This window comes from Schistocerca americana, chromosome 3 (assembly GCF_021461395.2).
Source record: "Schistocerca americana isolate TAMUIC-IGC-003095 chromosome 3, iqSchAmer2.1, whole genome shotgun sequence".
In the NCBI taxonomy this organism is placed as follows: domain Eukaryota; kingdom Metazoa; phylum Arthropoda; class Insecta; order Orthoptera; family Acrididae; genus Schistocerca; species Schistocerca americana.
The window spans coordinates 252,681,710-252,687,709 of NC_060121.1; positions in this window are offsets into that span (position 1 = coordinate 252,681,710).

Consider the following 6,000-nt stretch of genomic DNA (forward strand, 5'->3'; position numbering starts at 1 on the left):
CTTTGCCTGTTTGCGCTGCGCAGGTTGTCAGCAATAACAATAGCATATACAAAGGAGGACTACCCGTACAGCAGGCCCGCAAACTATGACTTCCCCAAACTGTTGTAAAGACATTTTTCCAAAGCGATTGCATAAGATTTTGAACTGGGTAAATAAAGAATTGCGTGTTTCAAGACATCCGTGCCATCGTTTTTGTTTATATTTTGATCATACCATAAATTATATACCGGTGGAGGTAAAAAAGTCACGTGTGTTTTCGTAAATACCCACTTGTCTCCATGAACCATTGCCATCCACTCGCTGTTGTGGTAGGCAGATACCCCTTTTTCCTCCATTGATGATGGAGCTCAGTTGCGTTGGTTGTTGTCCTTGGGTGACGAAAACGTAGAAGATGGATTCTCTCTCTTTTTGTAATACACTCTTGTCCTATAAGAAGAACGAGAATGCTTCAAATGTCTTGGGTAGTGGCGTGTGTTGAGTAGCAGAGGTGTGCGACGCGAGACAAGTTACGCGGAAGATGTTCAAGCAAGCAGAATTTTTTTTTTTGGGAATGGTCCCGAACCGCAAACTGTAAACGGTATGTTCTACCTATTTTTATCCTCTAAGTTATATAACGCGAAACTCTGAGCGTGTACAGCAGTACGGTATTAATTTGGAAATAAACAGAAAAGATAGTTTGTCAATAATATGCCAAACTTGAGAATGTTTGCACACTCTCAAACACAAAAACAAAGAAAGCATGGCGGAACAAAATCGAAGAATGACAAAGACGACTTACTGCAATCGAAGGAATGCAATGATTAAGCTAAGGACGACGATGATAGACGTCATAGCAGAGGTACAGAGGTACCTCGACAGAAAATATTTCATCAGAAGTTTTACGATGCTGCTCAAGTTATCCCTAGAACGCTTAACAAAAAAGTGCAGTAACGTAATATTGTGCAATATTTAGTATGGTTCGAAATATTGGACGATCAAGACGTTGCTGGTCTACTTGGGAAAACTATAAGAAGCGTCAACATTTCACTCATGAAGATTTGAATTGAGATCGCAAGACATAAATGATTATCAGAATTGTTCATATACTGATGACGAAACAGTCTATGCGTTGCTGGAAATAGTTGCTCGTGTCAACGAAAACAAAACATTACACTGGAAGATGCATCTTGTATTTATTTGAAATTCAAAATGCACACGCAAAACTATTGTAAGCGAGAACTCTTAAGAATCATTCCAAATTTTATGTTTCCTTTCTGTTCATCTGCCCGAAGATCCTATAATACCGTCAATGATCTGTACATTTCGATTCACTCTGATACAAATGGTCAGCCTTCTTGTTCTGAATTCATTTTAGTGGGTAAAATCAACACTGAACACAAAGAAGCCAAAGACTGTACTTCACACAAGCACGTGAGACAAGGATACTGCCCATAGATGGCACAATATTTCTCAGTCAGTGCGATACATTTCAGACTTTTTTGATCTGTTAAGTATCACTGCAAAACCTCTCAAAATAACCCGTACACATTCAATAATATTGCACATCCGGAAATACTGAGCAATAATATTGACCGCCTAGGCGGCACTTTGGAGTAAGTTCAAATCGAAACAAAGAACACGACCAACAAAAACCGAAAAGGAAAGAAATAGAATATGAATGAAAACTCTTCTCGGAAATTAACAAGTCTGAAAGCAGGGGCTTCTGTCTGGAACCTGAGGCGTTCCATTATGACCCCATGAAAGAATGCAGACCAAGGTCTGCATGTGGACCTTGACGCAGACAACGCGAAAGTGTCGCCATCTGAAAATTGGACAAGTCATGTGCATTCTGTGGCGCTAAGATATTCAAAGGCAAGACACGGTGCACGTGTCGCTCGAGTGTAAAAGACGGCTTGCCAGCGGAAAAAGTGCCGTCACATATAGCTTAAGTAACTTCAAATTCGATCAAATTGCTGTTGTAGTTCTAATCAATAGCAGTACCCAGTACATGCGACAAAAAAATTGTAAATTTAAAGGAATCGTGCTTTTTCACGTGGCAATAATACGTAGGGGTGATCACGAGTTGGCTGGCCCGAAACTTTCTTCTGTTACAGCCCGCACAACAATACTCCGGATATAGTATATACGCAAGTGTTGTAAAGAAACCGTATGAAGAGTGACTGATGAAGAAAATATTTAACATTAACTAAAAAAGTTAACCTTTAATTCTGTCCAGATGAAAATTGGTAAAGCAAAGAGTTATTTCATATCAGACAAATCATCAGGTTTTAGTTCGTCCTTTTTCGAGAACAAGTCCTGAACTTCTCATTTTGGGGCTAAAGTTCCCACATGGTGCAAGAAGGTAACACACTGAAGGTTCTCAATTCCTTGTGCTAGACTTTGATGAGAATATTTTGTGTAAAATAATACTACGTGAAAAATCGTCTTTTAAATGTCTATTGGACCATCGATGCAGCCGTACCATGCAGACACATACATAGGGCCTTTTTTGTGATGGTGTTTTCACAGTAACAATGTGTTCATTATTGCCTAGGGCCCAAAATAATATCGCTCTACAGCAGGATGTGCACTGAAATAAACCCTTTTGGGAGATTAATATGGTGTGCTGACTCGGAAACTGTATTTCTATCTTTGCCTTGTAAGTACACTTAATCTGACGTCCTTACTGAATAACTGAGATAAGAGAAGAACAAATAGTATATCATTGGAGACAGGACCTAATAATAGCAGCATCTTGTGCGAGGTGCTGTAGAGAAGAGCGCTAGGGCTTTCTTCAAACCAGTCTCATCCTAAGAAACACGTTTCTTCTGATTTTCTCGCGCATGGTTATTGACAGATCTGGCATGTGAAAGTGAGCGTTTTCTAAAAGAATTTCGAATCGTGTAGCCGAGGCGGGACTTTGATACCAGCCCAGTATTCACCCAGTGAGATTTGGGAATTCGCCTAAAAACGACATCCAAGCGACCCATACACGGGCCCTCGTTTACCTTTATCTAACGTAGAGGCAAACATTGGACACCAACAACGTGGTGCGGTCAATCTGACCTCCTACTTATAGGTGGGTGTAATGTTAACAATTTGAATCCCTCTGAAATTCTGTGTTCTGCGTATGGCAAAGTCTTTAATACAATGTAAATCGACATGAAAATACAAAACATTAACATTAAATAGTTATTAAGAAATTGGCATTCAGATATGTTTACTGCACAGAAACTAATACATTTGTGTGTTTTCCATAAGCTAATAACGAAATTAATGCTTCGATAGATTTTGTATTTCTTCTTGAACTAATGGAACAAACACGTTTTTAGCCCGAAAAAATACTTCATGAAAAATCAGAGTTCTCTAAATCACAATTTTTCACAACAGTGCCGGCCGCGGTGGCCGAGCGGTTCTAGGCGCTTCAGTCCGAAACCGCGCGACTGCTACGGTCGCAGGTTCGAATCCTGCCTCGGGCATGGATGTGTGTGATGTTCTTAGGTTAGTTAGGTTTAAGTAGTTTTAAGTTCTAGGGGACTGATGACCTCAGATGTTAAGTCCCATAGTGCTCAGAGCCATTTGAACCACAACAGTGCTTGCAGACCTGGGAATAGCACTGCGTACATATTAGTCTCTTGCAGGGTAGCAAACATGCGAAGTCTTCCTTTCCTTGCTGGCTGGGCAGATTCTGCACGTTTTCCTATTCCCAGGACCTAATTCTGCTTCCACTGCTTCTTCTGTTGGGGCATCGGGGCCTAAAATCCATCGGGTCATTATTCGTAATTCCTTCGGAAGTCGTGGGTTCTGAGCTCGCTTTTGTTTATGTTTCAGCAGAAGACTACAGGCCAGCTCTTTCAGGAAGATACCTCTGTAGACAGGAGCTTCATCTGATCCACTCTTCTGAAGAACATACGCATTTACTGTTCTGATGTCCAATAAACGATAGAATAAACACATCGGCCAACGTCGAGTTCTTCGACAGAAGGAGTATATGGAGTCCTTTTTGTCCAGTTCATCGACACCTCCTTTAGCGGCGTTTTAGTACGATATTATTTCTGGTTTCTGAGAAATCCTCAGTGGATCTATGCTGCATGGAAGAGACAGGAAGAACCGCTCTGTTTGTCTTTGGTACATGCGACAACAGAGTGGTGCCTTGCGTAAAACCGTACAAAGACGAACCAACTGGCCTATGATTATTTGGTTGCAAGGCTTGCGGAATCTCTCTCATTATTTTTTTAGAGTTGCAACAAAAGTCAATCCTCTTTTCCGGAACTCTTCTACAGCCTGTATTGAGCGGAACCAATTGTCAGCAGTAATGTTGCGATTACTGTCGTAGATTGGTTTACACAATCGCGACAGATTGCGTTGTTTCTTATCATTGTCCAGCAAAGTATCGCCATCAGAGCCTTTTCCAGTGTACATACACGCATTATAAAAGTAACTGGTCCTTGTATCACAGGACATTATTTTTAAACCGAATTTACCAGGCTTCTTTAGCATGTAGCCCACAAATGAGCATTTACCATGGAAGGTAACGAATTGCTAATCTACAGTAGCACATGTGCCTAAATTGAAATATTTTTGGGAATTTTCCACAATTTTTCTAAAGAGAAAAGAGGCTGCTGCCATTTTGTCAACTTTGAGACACTTTTCTAGTTCGAAAGTCATCTACCGTGAGCAGTTCAACAACATTAGGAAACGGTTCCTAGATATGACAAACTTTAAAATTTCCCGGCCTGAGCCATCAATTACAAATATATAATTTACATTTTCGTGGTTGGATTTAAAGACAGAAGAATACATCAGAAGTCATAAAAAACCAAAAGTTTATCAAATGCAGGATCTGAAGTTCAGCTTTGCTTTAGTCAGAGCACTTCTGCCACACGCAATCTATTTTAGTATTTGTCCATAGTAGAATGTGATCGAGTACTTAGTCATCAAAATAGAGATGCCATAATGAAAATGGGTCTTTTGGATCTCCTGTAGTGATCATGGTGGATTGAAATTTCATGATGATGATGTGCGAGGAGTTCTAACAGCTCGGATCGGAGGTGCTTTGGCCTATTTGTACTGATTCTTGCCATAGAAGTAATTGCTTCTCCGTTGCTCCTCACATGGATCACTACTTTCATCAGAGTAATTTTCGGTTGCACTTTGTTCTGACAAAGTGTCATGTTCATTCACAATGGGTTCAGTTTCTTCACGTTTATCGTCACAGTCACTATCGTCTGATTCCTACAGCCATCTGCTCACAGTTCTCTCAAAGTGTCGGTCTGAAGTGTTCTCATGTTGTCTGCTACTTGTATCAGATCCTTTACCTGTATAATTACTGGGTTCCGCCATATTTCAAAAGCTGTGAAATGGAAAGTATCGAGAATACGTAAGGAAAGTAATTTCAGAAAAAACTTCCGGAAGTTCTATCGCTGCTTAACGTAGCAATAGCACGGAAGCGCTCTGTAACGCAGTCATCTCTGGAATTACGTCACAGCCAAATTAAGTCACCCCGTAGTTTCAGTTACTTGCTTAACGGAACTTCCTTTCAAACTGATATTGCCTGCTCCGCCCCCCCCCCCTTTCTCTCTCTCTCTCTCTCTCTCTCTCTCTCTCTCTCTCTCTCTCTCTCTCTCTGCGTATTCTACACGTCGTGTCCAAAGCACGTAAGACACAAAGATGGACCTAAGTAGGCAGAAAGCAATATGTTCGACACCATGCGATTACAAGTACACATCTTTGAGTGCAAGCTTCTTACGCAATTTGTTGACAATCAGAGTACTGGTCTCCTCTCAGGTGCTCTGACACCCAAACCTACAGATGTCAGACACTAGGAGCGGTACCAAACGTTGCATGGAAGTAAAGTATCAACCAAAACTCCGATATAGTTCGTACTAAGTGCTGTCGTCCAGCAGAACGGGCGTAAAAGTTAATTAAAAATAACACCAGAACTACGGAGCAGGTCAAAAGAATAATTGTAACGTGTGTTGCTTCCATGGGGAAGTTTGCAGAAAGTAAGATTCTTGTACC